The sequence below is a fragment of the Nannospalax galili genome, unplaced genomic scaffold (assembly GCF_000622305.1).
Source record: "Nannospalax galili isolate Female #2095 unplaced genomic scaffold, S.galili_v1.0 scaffold1017, whole genome shotgun sequence".
Classification (NCBI taxonomy): Eukaryota; Metazoa; Chordata; class Mammalia; order Rodentia; family Spalacidae; genus Nannospalax; species Nannospalax galili.
The window spans coordinates 1604583-1622807 of NW_008340940.1; the positions used below are offsets into that span (position 1 = coordinate 1604583).

Consider the following 18225-nt stretch of genomic DNA (forward strand, 5'->3'; position numbering starts at 1 on the left):
CCAGGAGCTTCACAACTGACACAACAATGAACTACCCTTTTCCCACCTATTTTAATTCTGGGTTCACTTACTCTCTTTAAAGTCATGGCTTTAGCAAGGTAAATTCAGCATATTGTAGCTCAACTCAGCAAATCTTAGCCTTCTGTGTCCTATATTCATTCTCCGTTAAATACAAAGTACAACTCTGAGAACAGTGATTAATTAGTTCACAGATTTGCCATCTGCTTCATTCAAGCCCTACAAGGTGAGAAATGACAAATTGCAGCTAAAGAAAATGAGTGTTAATAAGGGTGGATGTTTACTATATTTTGAAACCAAAAAAAAGAGCATTGAGCTTTCTTTGTGAGTCATTGGTGTGCTGGTATATGTCTAAAAACAGACTCTCCCCCCATCTATGTTTATTAAGGTATGCCTAAAATTTTTAAGTAGTATATAATTAAGGCACACAATGATGTTTTATGTATGTATACATCGTGAAATAACCACCATAATCAAGTTAATTAAAATACCCATCACCCCTTATAGTAATCAGTTTCATGTGTAGAGGGAACTGTTAAGATCTTTCTTTAAAAAAATTCAAGCAAACAATATTGTAATAATTATAATCCTCATGCTGTACATTTGGTCTTTAGATCTCAGCCACCTGACATATCCCCAGCTTTATACCCTTTCACTGATATTCCCTCCCTCATTTTACAGCCATCCTCTGGCAGTTATTCTAATGTACTTTTTTGGCCCTTTAAAAGACTCTATCAATATTTCTTACAAGTTAGAGAAATTTTTTTATCAGTGACAGAAAAATTCTTATTTTACAGAAGTGAAAAATGCCAAAAAGAATGTGGCACCTTAACTGTTGATTTCCAGAGCTCCTGGGTTTACAATTCTAAGCTACGCTATGACTTGGTACACAAAACTTTCATAAAGTACCTCAGGAAATGACACTTAACAAGTACTGTCTCTCCCCCATCAGAACTCCCATGCTTGCACATATATACTACTTTAGCTCATAAAATATAAACCTTCCCTTCCTTTGCAGCTAAACAGATTAAGATTAAATATGTAATATTACCTTCCATGCAATAATATTAATTCCAAAGCAGAGCATAATATGAATGCCCTAACTGAAGAACCAATAATTCTTTTTTTTTTTGGTTCAGATGGCTTCTGGTGTTCAACAGTGCTTTAAATACTTTTTGGTATAGGTTAATATACAACCTATTTTTTTATTTAGCAGAAAAGTGTATGATTGTCCCCTTGATTTATCCCTGCAAATAGGGTACTTTCTTAGAAAAGGACCACATTCCTGCCATAAACCAGATGTCCACAAAAATAAATACAATAGAAATTTCTTACACACATACTTTACAAATTCATTCTTCTTGAAATCTCAGCTGTTCTTCCAACAGTAAACCTGAAACATCTGTTGGAATCTACTTCATATGCTTTTTCACAACTAAGTTTTCATATAATATGGAGTCAATTTCCTTTAGACAGTTTTTGAAGTTTTGGCTGCTCCTTTAAAATGGTGTCCTTTGGTTCTCTTGCCTACAAAGGGATCTGTGTTTTCTGTTTGATAATACTGTGTTCCTCTTTATTAAATACATTGACCTTTAGAAGATTATCTGGTGGAGCGTTACTATGCCAACATTATAATTACCTGAACAAATAAAAGCCTAACTCAAATTCAGTTTTTTAAAAGTGGACCTCAGAGGACATTCATTCCCCTAGAGATCTCTTGGAAAAGCCTCACTCCTGGAACTGTGCTGATGGAACTCTCTACTGGAACTCTGTACCTGGAACTCTTTCAAGTCTGGCCCCACCCTAAACTTTATTCAAAGTGGTTTCTCCAGCTTCAATCTGGGAAGCACAAGCTTGGCTCCACCCTAATCTGAACAGACCATCCAGTCTTTTAAACCCTAGTTCTAGACTACAGCATTAGTCCATGATCAATCACCTTTCCCAATCTCCTCTCCACTGTGTACAATGGAGATGGGCACCACCTTTCAGAGCTTTAGTACTTCAGTTCTTTCATTCATTCATTCATTCATTCATTCATTATCTTTTGGGGTGGAGTAACAAATTGATGTTGCCTAGGAAACGAGATCAGATGCCAAGGTCACAAGACACAAGTGCATATGGTTTTGCTGTGGTTAATTAAAAGTCATTAGTCCAGATTACATCCATTAATAGAAGTAATTTCCACAGTCCACAGTAGTAAGGACACAAGTCAGTTTTTGAAAGACAGCCATTATATTCTTCTGAATTGATGTCATCACCTCATGACATTCCTTCACAGCTTGTTTTTGTCTTCTCCTCTTCCTTCATCTTCAGGACTAAGAAGTACTGACACAGTATCATTGACTGTTTTGTAGTTCTTTCCAGTAGTCAGGATTGATGCTGAACTGTCGGTTTTTTGAGGCTTCTACTGAACCCCATTTCCAAAGCTGCTTTAATCACAAGTGTGCTCATCATGACTGCATCTTCTGATGAACTTTATCCAGGTCCAAAATTCACAATTAGAGGGACAGCATTTTCTTCTCAGGAGAGTCTAAAGTTGACAACAACTGTTCAAGATGAGGATACCTAGCTTGAATCTCTTCAACAAAGTCCTGCCCTTTTGTGCACATCAAGAACTCACACCTTGATGGAAGGCTGGAATAAGAGCCACTGTATGGGCCACTGTGGAGATAATGAATGTGAAAAATTATCAGAGAACTGCTCTTAGAGGGGGTGTTCAGACTAGCTGAAATCAGATTCTGAATAAAGCTGGATTCTGGATATAGCTATATATGCTTCTCAATAGAACTACTTCCTTGTTTCCAGTTAAATAGCATCAAGCGACAACAGAAACAGTTGGGCCATTGCCAAAACTTGGTGAGGTTAGTATATCATAAGTTATTTTCAGAGTCCACATGTAAGTGTGATCATGTTGCATTTGCTTTTCTGTGTCTGGCTTATTTTGCTTAGGCTCACCTAAATAGTAGCAAATGAAAGTAATTGTCCTTTATTGGGAATAAATATTCTGTTGTGTATATATACCACATTTTCTTTGCTAAACCATCAAATTATATGGGTTTTCTGTATCTTGTGCTACTGTGAATAATGGTAATGCAGATACCGCTTCTTCTGGGAATAGTTTTCCAAACCAGCTGTGTCAATTTATGCTTTCACCAACAGTGTGCTGAGGTCCTCTTTCTCCACACTATAACACTTGGGTATATTATCACTATAAACACATTCGTTCCAGCCTATGTGGTTTATTTGGGGGAGAGAGGTTGCATGATTTGTAGTGGTAGTCTGTTTTTGAAATGTCAATACAACCCATAGTGATTTTTAAACCATCAGCCTGCTATTACCTAATAGAAACTTAGGAAGGGATGCAAAAAGAAGATTGCTTCATGGTTTCTCCTGTGCAGAAATACATGTACATTACCCCAAAGGCACAGGCAGTAGTGAGACACAGTAAATACAGGGTGATATAATTTGAGTCTTTTACCTCCTTTTTAATTTTTTTTTAATTAGCTTATGAAGTAGTGGGTTTCTATAAGGCTTTTTCATATCTCCCGGTTTTGGTAAGCCCACGTGCCCCCTTCCTTCTCTCCCACATACTCCCCATCCCTATCCTCACTTAAATCTGTAATTCCATGTTTCCTCTGCTTTCATGTCCTATGTTCTACTATCCTGATCCACATTTGAGGTTTCTTTCTTGCCATTCTATATTTTACTGCTTTTCATGGTAAACATTTGTATAATTTGTTAAAAGGATGGGTCAGGGAAGCTATTATTGCTTTGCATGTTTTTTGTTTTTTGAAAATTTCAAACCTGAGTATTGTCTTTACATTACTTCAATCACTCCCTGTACCCCTCAACTCCTCCTATGTCTCCCTACTCCTTCTGAATATCTTGTTTTCTTCTTTGATTATTAACATTACATATACATATATAATATACTGAATTCATTTAGTGGTGTTCCTGTGTACCTGTGTTTAGGGCTGCCCACTTGGGATTAGACAACCTTTCAGGGAGCTAGCCCCTATAGAAAACGGAGTCTCCCTCCCTCAGCATTCACTGATCACCTGTAGCTCTTCATCTTGAGGTGGGACCCCAGCACACACCCTCATTCTCCTTGGCATGTCAACTGTTTGTTTTTTTTCATTGTGAAGATCTCATTAGACTACCATGCTGTGGAGATTTCACTAGTGTAGCTTCCCTATCACATCTATAAACATTAGCTAGCAGTAGATGTCTTCTCCCCTGACTCTTACATTCTTTCTGTCTCTTCTTCCTCTATGTTTCTGAGGCTTGAGTGTACAGGGTACAATGTAGATATGGAACCTTTTACCAGTTAGGTATATAATTTTGTTAGTTAATAATTTATAACAGTGGCTAGGTTTAACACACAAATTTCTTGGTAATTTAGCAGTAATCTCTTAGCCAGTATAAAACAACTTTCATAATCAAGTACAAGCCACATTTTACACATCCATGCTTAGATTTCACATTTTATAAAAAGATAAAAATAACTATACTGCTTTTTAATAAAGGCTTAAAAAACTCCTTCACTTTGTCACTCCCTGCTACTCACACAGACATATGTGTATAGACATACAGATAAAAACACAGTCTCATAGCATTAAACATCTGAGGTGCATGAGCTATATACTCAGTGGTTGGCACTGAAAATGATAATGAATTAAAATTCTTGCAATGTTTTATGAAGCAAATACAAGATATCATGGTTTTTAACTTTCATTGAGGAATTCTATATTTTAAACTGAAAATTGGATGCAACCTCTTCCTTTTAAGATAAAATAAGAATTTCTTAGTAACTTTTTCATAATACTTACCTATTATATGATAAATTATAAATACTAAAGAACAACTAGCTAAATAAAAGGTTAATGAATCAATGCTGCTCTGAGAAAAAGTTTCCTGGATTATTCCCATTCAAATTTGTACAAAAAAACTTCAAAAAAATATAGCTGTTTCTCTTGAAAATTAGTAATGCAAATATTTTGCTTCACATTAATATGTTTTAGCTATCCCAGAACTCAGGAGGCAGAGGCATGCAAATCTCTGTGGGTTCAAAGCTAGCTTGGTCTACATAGTGAGTCCCAGGCCAGATGGGGTTTACAAGGAGACCCTGTCAAAAAAAATTACAATTTTAATGATTACTACATGCTTCAAACATTCAGTTTAAGCACAGACCTTCCTAATACACACCAATATCTAATATGATGATTTCACACAGCTTTGCAGTTTCTAGAAAAATGCCCTGCAACTCCAACAAACTATATCCAAAGGGAAACAATTTGGTTAACAAAGCAGTCATTGTACCAGCACATGATTAAGTAAGAGCCACACAGCTTTAATGTCTATGACATACAGGAATGGGGGGAAAGGACATAACCAAGCAAGTTCTTTACTCAAACCAGTGTTCAATAGAGTTAATCAGGCATCCAAGTCTTCATTTCCCTTTTAGAAAATGGCTCTCAAAATCAACTTAAACAGATCAAAGACCTCAGTATAAAACCCAAAACTGCTAGAGAAAAAGGTAGGGAGTACATTATAAAGCAAAAGCATAAGGACTGTCCAAATAGGATTCTGATCTGTTGGGAATTTAGTCCAACGACTGACAAATGAGAACTAATGAAAAAAAAAACTTGTATATATCAAAGGAAAATGTCCATCAAGTGAAGATACTGTCCACATAATGGGAAAAAAATATTTATCAGCTATTCATCTAACAGAGGATTGATACATGGAATATATAAAGAACTCAAAAAGTGAGAAAACAAATAACCCAATTAAAAATTAGCTATGAAACTGAGTAGAGAGCTCTCAAAAGAAGAAATATAAATAACTATAAATAGCCATCAGGGAAATACATATTAAACTACTCTGATAACTACCCAGTTATCATAAGAAAAAAAAATGACAATAACTGCTGGCGAGAATGTGGGGAAAGAGGAACCCACATTTGATGCCAGTGTGGTATAAAGGTATAAACTGGTGGAACCACTACAGAAACCAGTGCACCATGCCTTTAATCACAGTACTTGGGAGGCAGAAGCAGGTGGATCTCTGTGAGTTCTAGGCCAGCCTGGTCTATATAGTGAGTTCCAGGTCAGCTGGGGCTACAGAGACACCCTGTGTCAAAAACACACCCCCCGCAAATGCTACAAATACAACTACTCTGTGACCCACCTATACCACTCCTAGATATATACCCAAAGGACTTTATATCCTATGACAGAGATACCTGCACATCTATGCTCATTGATGCTCTGTTCACAATAGCTAGAAAGTGGAATCAGCCTAGATGCCAATCAACTGATGACTACATAGTAAGGATGTGGTATATAATGGTATATGATAGAAATTTATTCATCTGTAAAAAAATGAAATGAAGAAATCTGCAGGAAATGGGTTAAAACTAGAAAATATTATACTGAGTGAGGTAACCAGGACCAGAAAGTTAAATATAACATGTTTTCCTTCCCATGCAGATCTCAGGTTTGAATTTTTCTTTATTTCTTTTTTTAATTTGGAGTGAATGTCTTTAGAGGCTGGGAAGTAAGAAAGAAATCATGACTATGGGGATATGGGTGGAAGGGGGCAGGAAGGAAGGAAAGAGAGGAGGGAAGGAGAGAGAGAGGGTGGAAGGGAGGGAGGGAGAGTGTTGTTAGTGCTCTTAACCAACCCATAGGACATACTGAAGATATTTGTGGCCTATGATTCCTGGAAAAAAGCTAGAACCTTAAAGTCCTATTGTAAGTCTTCCCACCATCATACAATGTTTTGGTTTTGTTTGTAGAGTGCCTGACTAATCTGTCTCCCTTCTCAAGAAAACGTTCCAGAAACCAAGACTGTTACTTCTCATTTTTGCTTCACTGCCTGCCTTGAGATTACCTCAATTTCATCTGTCCATGATATTAACATGTAAAAATCACTTGGCTCACCAATATCTATCTACAGAGCTGAGTTAACATATGCCCCATCTGATTCCTTATGTGTATTCTTAAGAGTTTAACTTCATAAAACTGTAAATACATTGGAGTATGTATTATTTACAATTCTACGGTTCCTTAGTTCTGGTGCTGTATTATAAACACTTAAATCTACCATCAAAATGAATTGAATTGGTAAAATGGAAAGTATTCCACATAGAAAGAGAGCCATCTGTTGTCAAAACAACATGGATTTATATAAAAATAAAAGAAAACTTTTCAAATGAAATCTATTTCCTATAGGTAAAATGTATTTAATTTTAAAACAATAAAAATTAAAATACTATTGTATAAACTATGGAGTCCATTAACCAATGACGTGTAGGCAGGGGTATTTAAGAAGCTGTATTTCCGCCTTTCTACAACAGAGTCACTGGTTTTCTTCTGTTTTTTGTTGGTTTGGGTTTTAGTTTTGGTTTTGGTTTGTAGTGTTTTTGAGACAGCGTCTCCCTGTAGCCACAGCTGGCCTAAAACTCACTATGGAGACCAGACTTGCCTCAATCTCAGAGATCTACCTGCTTCTGCCTCCTAAGTATTGGGGTTAAAGACTTGTACCACCATACCCTGGGAGAGTCACACCTTTTAAAATGATTTACTTTTATGTGTACAGCTGTTTGGATTGCTGATATGTTTACCAGAAGAGGGTGGTAGAGTCACCAAGTGGGTGTTGGGAATTGAACCTGGGCCTTCTGACAGAATAGCAAATGCTCTTAACCCCTGAGCTACCTCTCCAACCCCTAGAGTCACATTTTTACAATTTTATGTGTATGAGTGCTATGCCTGCATGTGTGTAAATGTACCTGTGTTGTGCAGTGCCTGTGAAGGACAGAAGAGGGATTGGAACCTCTGCAACTGAAGTTAGGGAAGGTTAGCTGCCATGTGGGTGCTGGGTTTCAAACCCAGGGTCTTCTACGAGGACAGCCAGTGCTCTTAACTGCTGAGTCATCTTTCCAACCCCTAGAGTCACATTTTTAGTTACTGCATTCACAAAGTTATTAATAAAACTTTTTGATAGAATTAATTAAAATGGAAACCCAGGTATGAGTAATTTGAAATGGAACCCTAGATTATACTACTGCATTGTTGTCAATAAATTTTATTTACCTTAATTCATTCCCAAAGAGATTAAATGAGTATTAATTTTGGGACAAAGGAAGAAGCCTAAGATAATATTTATGTTTCCTTCCATTTCCAAAATATTATGGTCTGTGCAATAGAAATAGTTGTTTCAGATGGACTCATACTTCCTTCAGAAACCACATGACTGACATGTTAGAAAATAGCGAATGACAATTAGTTGAGTTTCGTAGGTCACTTGATATAGTATCTTTCAGGACTTAACAAAATGATTCTGACCAGTCAACTGTATAGTCTTTGTGGGAACACAAATGAAAATTTTGATGCTAAATATCAAAAATATGGACAAAGGTGCTATTCAGAACTGCCATTTAAAACTTTTACATACACCATTGTTTGTATAGTATTGATAACTTCTGGACATGAAAATTAAAAATTATACAACTAAGCAACAGAAATAAAATCATTTGACAAAAAAAAAAAAAACCACAACTAACCTATCAGCACACCTTTCTACACAAGACATCACTGTCTTTAACAGTTCTGTTTTGAGGCTATTTATTCTACTAGAGGATAGAAACCTACTTAAAGTTGATTAACTGCCTGGCTTGAAAATATTTCATTTTTCCAGATAAGGGTAATATTTTACAAAAGCCACATTTTTAAAAAGTTCTACATTTGCCGGGCGTGGTGGCGCATGCCTTTAATCCCAGCACTCGGGAGGCAGAGGCAGGCAGATCTCTGTGAGTTCAAGACCAGCCTGGTCTACATAGTGAGTTCCAGGATAGCTGGGGCTACAGGGAGACCCTGTCTCAAAAAGGCCAAAAAAAAAAAAAGTTCTACACTCAAAATTGGTTTTACTGATGTGTAATATGCAAAAATGTACAAATTATGCAGGAATTATCACTAAGTGAATAAATCTATGTAATCATCATCCAGATCAAAAAAGAACATTGCCTGGGAGTTCTGTCTCCCCATGACCATGGCTCCTTCCTCCTCCCTAAATTTCTCCATGATGATTTCTAACAGTGTAACAGGAACTTTACAAATGGAAATATACACGATGTAGCGGCATACTGTCAGGTTTCTTTTATTCAAAATATGTGAGGTTGATCCAAGTTGCTTTTCACTCTAGCTTGTTCATATATACTGCACAGTGTATTCTATTGCCTGAACAAAACACAATATATTGATCCATTTTATCTTTTCGCAAGATTTTGGGTCATTTTCAATTTAAAGTTAATATTAATAATGGTGGTATATCAATTTATTTTCCATTTTCTTAAGTGCACATCAACTAATATACCTACTGGTTTGCTAAAATAGTTTTAGAAAAGTTTATTACATAAAAGAGCTGTTTATTTTTGTATCCAATATATATGAATTTATGTATTTTTAATGGAAAAAATAAAAGAAATATAAATACAGAGAAAGGGAAGGGGGAGATGAGAGAGAAGGCGGGAAAGAGAAAGAAAGAGAGAGAGGAGAGGAGAGGGGAGAGAGAGAGAGAGAGAGAGAGAGAGAGAGAGAGAGAGAGAGAGAGAAACAGAAATCCAGGCAACCATAATATATAAATGGTATAACTGAGATATAAAAACTCAAGCAAAAGCATGTCTGAATTAAAATCTTGTTCTAAGGTATTACTGTCATTACCTTAAAATATAGTCATCAGAAGAAAAATAAAACACAACAAATTTCTTAAATCCTCAAGTACTGATTTCCCACAGGTTCAGAATAACTTATAACTGCCTCTTTAATTCTTGTAATTCAAGTATATTTTCTTCTATTTGTGTACATCATTGAGCATAAACAGGCTGAACTTTTGCTTTCTCATATGCTGTTTTAAATAAAAATTATGTTCTTCCCTGTGGACATTCTGTGCCTCCAGTTACCAAGATCTTTCTTCAATCCGCTTCTATAAGAATTCCTTTGAACCCCTATATTCATAGTACAACTGATGACTAGAATAGTAAGTTGAAGATTATGGCAGATGAAAATACATATACCACTTAGTCATCATAAATTCTAACTACAAAGCATTTCTGAATAAAATTAAAGGTTAGCAAATCAACATTTCACTCACAATCCATAAGAGGAAATAAATTCTAGTGATCTGTTGACCAAAGCACAATTATTAACCTTTTTACTAGCTGACACGTTCAATGTCTGGGTTCCTCTTGTCTAAACAAGTGTGCAAGTTTATACTTAAGGGAGTCATAATGCTGAGGCTTTTTTAAAGAATATTTTATACTTTGTTTATTATCAGTAAGCCAGTAACAGTCTGAGAGACTGTATACCTTGCAAATGTGCCAGGTACCATGAGGTTCTTTTTTTTAAAGATTTTATTTATTATTTTTATTTTTTTAATGTGTATGAGTACATTGTCTGCATATATATGAGTGCACCCGTGTTGTGCAATACTGCAGAGATCAGAAGAGGGCTTCGGATTCCCCTGGAACTGGAGTTAAGGATGGTTCATAGCTGCCATGTGGGTACTGGGAATCGAACCCTGGTCCTCTGCAAGAGCAGTCACTGCTCTTAACCACTGAGCCAACTCTCCATCCCTGTGGTTCTTTTTTATTTCATCCACTGGGTAGTTACAGCAATTACGAATTAATGTTTGTTTTCTGTAATAAAGGACAAAAATAAAATAGAAGAATAAATTAAATTTATGCAGGTGGCAAAAGATCTGGTATTTTCAAAACCATGCATTAAAAATCTGCAATGGATATGCTGAAATGACACAACCAGGTTTTTCGAGGACCACTTGAAAGAAGTACAACCACTTAACTATAGACACTCTGATTAAATTATATGATTCATTTCTAAGATGCTGTTTTAAATCTAAATCCCCTTATCCACATGATGAGAAAGGACTTCATGTATCTCCAATTACCGTGACCTTGTTAGCCAGAGATGGAGAACTGAACATAATGCAGTCAGAGCAATAGCCTGCATTATAATATGGACAGGATTAAACATGACAGAGAATTGATCATTTTCCAGATAGTTTAGGCCAGTCACACAGTAATCAATCAGACTGCTGTACAACTGATGACACAGAGGTCAGAGAGTCCATATAACTAAGTTCTATTTCACCGCACTATTGTTCACACAGGTAATACAGTTATTATGACAACCAAAATTGGTGATTGACTAGGTGACTTTTAGTTTAGCTTGCACACAGACTCCATCATCCCCATTGCTTACCATTCGGTGCAGTCCCTTTCCATTTGAAATGAAACATTTTTAGAATAAAGAGTTAAATAGGTAATCAATGGAAATGCTGACTGAACAGTCATCAGTCCAGCTTCAATCCACCTCCAAGAGGAAAAGAAGAACTGTACTAATGCACTTATTTTTCTAAGGAGTTGTACAATGGTCAAAGGATAATTCTGATTTTATATTGATTGATAAAATTCAAAGGTAAGTTGAATTCAGAAAATCCGTGATTTCCAAAATATTTTCATTTAGAATGCAGTCTAGGAGTCTCCATTAAGTAGATTTTCTTGAAGAAATACCATTTAAAAGAATCTTCAGGGGCTTATATTTTAGTAGGAGAAAATATATTGGTAGTTTACTCCTAGCAAACCTTAGCAGCATGGGTCTAAAGAATATGAAATGATATGCTACACCCGGGGATCAGCATACAGCTCAGCCCAGTTGGAGCAGGTGCTGGTGATGGATTTTAAGACATGCATAGATATATTCAGAACAGCAGTTTGAAAATATTAGCTATCCACTGTGCATAACAATGATTCTTCAAATAGAAAGAGGTATAGGAAAAGCATTGCAATTGTCTAGGAAAGAAACTTGTCTTGAAATGATACAGTGACTGGATGGTTAGGAAGGCTCAGACAATTGCTGACAAAGTTAGATGAATGGGAATTAATGCTCAATGGAATATGGAAAGAATTAAGATAAACAGGATTATATAATGATATCTACATTTTTGTCTCTAAGGGAAATGCGTGATTGGAGACAGAAAAATAAAAGAAGTACCTGGGGTTGGTCCCTGAGGAACTGATAGGCCACTGAGATATAAATCTTTGACGGAGCTATGAATGAGGCAATTATTAGCACACGATGGTAGTCGAAGACCTGGAAATGGATGTTAACTCAGGAAAGCCCACAAAAAGAACAGAAGTTACAAATCTGGAAAACACAGATAAGATCATAGTATATAAAAATGAAGGAGTCAAAGAATGGGCTGGATCTGTCTCATCAGATAAGCCTTGACACAAAAGTCATTTCACAGTCATAAATTTCTGTTCACTTAGATAATCATCAGTTTTACATCACAGGAATGATGCCAAACAGAGAAGAGAAGCAAAGCTTTCAGACTGGTAAGTTCAGAAGAGACTATAATGAAGACATGAAAATGGTTGCTGAGTGTGACAATGTCTTTAGAGACAGCGAGCAGACTGCAGGCTGAAAATAAATGCGGCCAGTTGTTAAGGGTTAAATTCAGTTGTCCCCAAAAGATACATACATCCAGACAACTCAGAATGTGACCTTCCTTAGAAATTGTATTTTGGCAGATTAATTCATTGAAATGTGGCCATGCTAGATTATGGTAGGAACCTTAATCTAAACAGAGCCCTTCAATGTAACACGACAGCTCTCTGAAGACACAGAGAAAACCACAGAAATTATAGAGGTATAGTTTGAGGGACAGAGCTGCACATCAAGGAACATAAGTATTAGTAGTCACCACGAGAAGCAAGGAAGAGACACGGGAAGAGTCCACCTAAAGCCTCAGAGAAAGCAAGGCCCTACTGCCACCCCGATTTTAGACTTGCAGCCTCCAGAGCTATGAGAAAAGCAATTTCTGCTGCTGTTTCAAGCTCCATGGTGAGCACCACTTTGTTACATCCACCATAGAAAATGGTACTGCGTAGGATGGGTCTCAAAACGCTGCCCTAGAAGAAAGAAGTAGTCTGAACCAGACACATCTGATCAGATTTTCTGGAACTTCTGAGTCATGAAATGCTGTTGTGCTGATTTCAGCCAAGGGCCTCAGTTACTGCAAGTTAAATTAAGAAATCATTTTTCTTTGAATTTTAAATCACAGTATGTCAACAAATGGTTTGACTGAATTTACATTTAAAAAACATATTCTTCTGGTCCTGTGATTTGCTAAAACTTTGTTACACATGCAAGGTTAACTGGATAATTAAAGTCATTTCCCAGAAGATTTAGGTCAGAAAAAATAATTAACCTGAATCACCGGGATACTAAGGAGGGAAGATATTTTTCTCTTGGCCTGTACATTAAAAAGGCTTCAACTTTCATCATTTTGATGCATAGACATAGCTTCTCTTAAAAGAAAATAAAAACAAAAGTCCATATAAAGAATATGCATCTGCAAATGTCTTTTCCTTTGAATATATCCATTAAGCCGTCAGACTTACATATATTAATTTTCTAGTGATCCTTGTAGTTCCCCTACAGTAAGGAAAACATTCATCATCTTTTAAATTAGCAAGCCACACCTCAAAGATCTTGGAATAACCTAAAAGTTCTTGGAATAACCTATATGTTTTATGTTTTATCTTTTTCAGGAGAGAAATGCATTTTTCCCTCAAAACCAAGAGTAATAAAATCTAGCACCTGAGGCAAAATGTAAAAGGAGAACTCCAACAAAATCTAACTTGCACAATAAATCTCTTCTGTCAGATCCTTGACAGCATGTTTATGTTGACCTCTTTCTGTTTGGAGAGAGAGGAAAGAAATTGGTGTTGATCTAAGTTTATAGCAGAATAGAAACTAAATTGGGACACAGAATAGCTCCATGGGTTCCCCCTTCAATCAGGCCTCTATGTTGTTACTTTTACTTCATTATACTTACAAATACCCACAATGAACTTCCAATCATATTATCTTAAAAATTAAATCTATAATATTCTTTTCTTCATAAATTTTATCAAAACTGAGAACATGAATACTATGAGTTTTTAATATTCAATTAGGGGGTCTGTCTTCAAACTGCAAACAATAAAACTCTAGGAAATTGTTGGGTTTATTATAACCTGTTTACTGTAACCTGCAAGCAAGGCTTCTATCACACCTATCTGTTCACTCCATCACAGTGTATGAGGGTTCATTTGAAAGACTATCAGCCAATGAAACTTACCTTATACTGTTGTATTTTATGAACCAATAGAAGTAGATGTGTCTGCTGTTTTCTAAGACTCTGCATGACCTATCAACATAAAATGTTGATTCCTTTTTTAAAAAATGCAGTCTGAAACCTCTTTTAATCCTCTTAAAGTAATAAAAAACACAGCATACATGGACACCTGGATTTCAGAAAGCAATCCTATGAAAAATCTAAAAAGGAGTAGCACACACTGCAATTTGGTGAAGAGAACAGGAGAAGGGACTGGAGAAGTGAAATGAGAGCTATTTTGTATATGTGCCATTTCTAATATTCTTTTCATGAAGGGTTGTTTATAATTATATTTTTGCACAATTAGGATGTGATGCAAAATATGAAATAGAATTGGTGATAGAAATAGGTATCCTATGAATCAAATGCGGGATTTCATCATTTAGTGAATCCTGCTGCCTGCCAGGCTGAGTGTATCTGAGACACTACCCATGTAGTACAGGACCTGTGCTGTTGAAATCCTCTTTCTGCAGCTTTCTTGAGGTCCAGGCAGACACTGGGCCTTTGGTCATTTTCATGACCTCTATATAACAGGACCTGTGCTGGGTGCTCTAGTTATCTGAATTCGGAAAGACATACAGTGCATAATAAGCATTCTCTTTGAGACATACAAAGTCGATTAAAAGAGAAGATGACGTCTTTGAGTGAGCTGGGGAGATCAAGAAATTCTGTGTGGAAGAGGAAATATTTTATCTGATTTTGAAGGATATTCAGGATTTAAAGACACATCAATGGAGAGAAAAGATCATGTTGGGCAGAAACTGTCCATAAAAATGGAGATTATGGGAGCATCCACTTCTCAATGATTGAGAGGATCAAATAAGATTCTTATATGAAACTGCTTTCTAAAATATAATCTTATGAAAATGACCACTATCCAACAGCACTATGGTTGGGATGTGCCCCCTCTTAAATTTACCCTGACCCTTAATCCTCAATGTGATGGTGTGAAGAAGCAGGCCCTTTAGAGAAATGATTAAATTACCAGGGATTCATAAAAAGCGTGGAGGCAACTGGCACAGCTCCTCCATGTGCTTCCACCTCAGCCTTGTTGGAAAGCAACATGGGCTCCATCCATGTGGGAAAGCAGAGAGCAAAACTTCACGGGGCTCCAGCCTTTCAAAGCTCGATCTGCTTTCTTGTCTTCAGAAATGTGAGAAATAAATTTTCATCCTTTATAAGTTATTCAGTCTCTCATACTTTGTTATAGCAACATAAATGGACTAAGACAAGCTAAGAGCAGGGTGAGTCCTCAGCTAAAATTTTGGCAATTCCAGTAATTTACAAGTTGGTTCACTATAACCTACTGAAGAAAAAAAGTACCTTCGATCCCCTGTCAAGGTAAAGGGCTACTTAAAGAAAATGGCAGCACTTTATTGAGAAACATAAATGACTTCTCAGAACTTCATAAACAAGCACTAAGATACCATAATCTGTCAATTAACTTAAAACTATAGTGAAATTTCAATATATATGCATATATATACACATATAACATTTAGAAACTGAAAGCATGTTCTTGAATTAATGTGACAATATAAGTATATGGATTTCTTTTAAAAATGGAAAAATGATTAATAATAACATCTGTCCCTAACTGTTAAATTTCTAAGATTAGTTTGGAACAGGAAAAGCAGTCTTGTGAATGAGAACAGAAAGAACAAAATCACCAAACATACAGCTAAGTAAACCATACTCAGTAGATCTAAAGATTCAGGCAATTTGGCCAGGAAGAGACACTTACCACTTATCAGTAAATTTGATACATTAATAAAGTTCCTAACAAACATAAATTAAATTTCAGGACATAAAACATTTGTGGTTTGCAGCTGAATTAATGCAAAATCTATTCACAGCTTAGCTAAAACAATCTTTAAAGCTAAACAGCATCAGCTTTCTAAGCCCAGGTCACCTCCACTACAGCATGGAGTACCTAGGAACAGAACATAGGCAAGTGCAAGCCTAGTAATAGCAAGATCAGAGCTTTAGGTAAAAAGATGTAGACAGAAAGTGTATGTAGAGATCTTTGTAAACTCATACACCATGGAATCTAAAAGCACATTTCAGAGCTACAGATACTGCTGACAACTTTAACAAACAGCATTTATTCATCTAGGAATGACATGGCAGATCTGGATACATCTAACTATCAATATTATGTTCACTCACAGGGAGCGTGACAATGGGAATTACTCGAGAATATTCGATGATACATCTCTTTCCAGATTTTTTTTCCTCCCTTTCAATCCCTAACTCTGAGTCCCCTTAGGGACCTTTCTTACTTCCCTTGAGAGAACTCTGTATATGGTTAACCATTAGAAAGTGCAACTTAAGGAGTATTTCCATTAAACTAAAAATCTTATGAGACATCTAACAATGACTTTCTATATCTTCCCCAAATTCTACTCACTTTGATATTCAAATTTTAAAGTATAAATTCTACTTTGTCATTGTTTTGTCATACTTCTCAGAAAATACATTAGCAGAAACTTACAGAACTGGTTGTTGGAGATAAACCAAAAGGTTCTGTAATTTGAATCAGTAAGAAACACCCTGAAAGAAAGCCTAGCACTTTATGTAACAGGATTATCTATGTAAATACCACAGGTCTTCAACAATCAGTATTAGAAAATAAGGTATGCTTTTCCCCTCTCCCATTTTAACCGCCTGAAAAGAACCTGGTTTGCTCTACACTGCACAGACACAAACACACACACATTTGTGTGTGGAGGACATTCTTATTTACTTTTTCTTTCCTATACATCTTTGAGGTTAACAAACTTGAGCCATTTCAAAGTATTCATATAAAAAAAGAAATTGTTAATTTAATATTTTGGAAGAAAAACATTGTCTCTTTAAGAAAAACAGGAGTCTTAAAAAACAAAGATAACTAAATTAGCTTTCTTACTTTATGTTCACATTAGAAGATAATATTTTTAATGCAGTTCTTTTCAAAAGACTGTCATTTAAGAACAGAAAACTAGCAATAGTTTATAATTGTCATCAAAAGCCATAGCCCCAGTCTGACCCTGATTCCTTTCACTGTGATCCAAAGCTGTCTCTCCAACCACTTGCCTTATTCACCAGTACACCAAAATCTCATCTTAATTCTTACTCCATCAGAGATCCTAGAGACCAGCAGAAACATTTGCTTTAAAGAGCCACAGCTTCAAAAGCATAGAGTGACCACATGCACAAGCCATCAGCTCTCTTATCTCAGTCTCTGAGTTGACAGATCAATTTTATGCCACTATAACAGAATTCCTAAGATTTCAGTCATTTCTAAAACACAGAAGTTTATTATACTTCTAGAGGCTGGAATGGCATGACCAAGAGGCCTGAATCAGATGACAACCTTCATGCTGTATCATCTACCTGCAGGTGACAATGGGGGTAAGGCTCATCCTTCCTTCAGGAATCAGTCGCAATAGTTAACAATATTAATCCACTTCTAAGAAAAGGGCCCCAAGGCCTAATCAACTATAAAAGGTCCCAATTCTCAACATTGTTGTGCTAGGAATTAAGAGTTCAACACATGAACTTGTAAACACATGAACTTGTCTGTGTGTGTGCATATGTGTGCTTGCATGTGTGCATGTGTAGATGTGTATACACACACACACACACACACACACACACGCACGTTATTTCAGTCCTCAAAATCACCCCATTACCATATCAGCTCCTTCTTATGGCAGAGGCAGTTGAGGCATAAGGAGTTATAATTACAGTTAATGACTGCCTGTTACTGGACTCCATTACCAAGATTCCAGAGCTGATGTTATCAACACAGGGCTCTACTGCCTCCTCAGGGCAGGTATGAAATCAACTAGCTTTTCAAGAAAAAAAAAGTTGTTTCCCTCCATTCTCTAAATATATACACATTTTGATCTAAGAATGGGGATATTTCTATTTTTAGATGGCTAAGTGACTGACCTCTCCTGTGACCTCTCTTGTCACAATGCT

At 36.2% G+C, this 18225-nt stretch overlaps 1 pseudogene; it reads right to left on the reverse strand.

Annotated features, from left to right (window-relative positions):
- Positions 1-1171: 1171 nt before the first annotated feature.
- On the reverse strand, positions 1172-14289 carry LOC103736713 (annotated as a pseudogene).
- Between the last annotated feature and the right edge of the window lie 3936 nt (positions 14290-18225).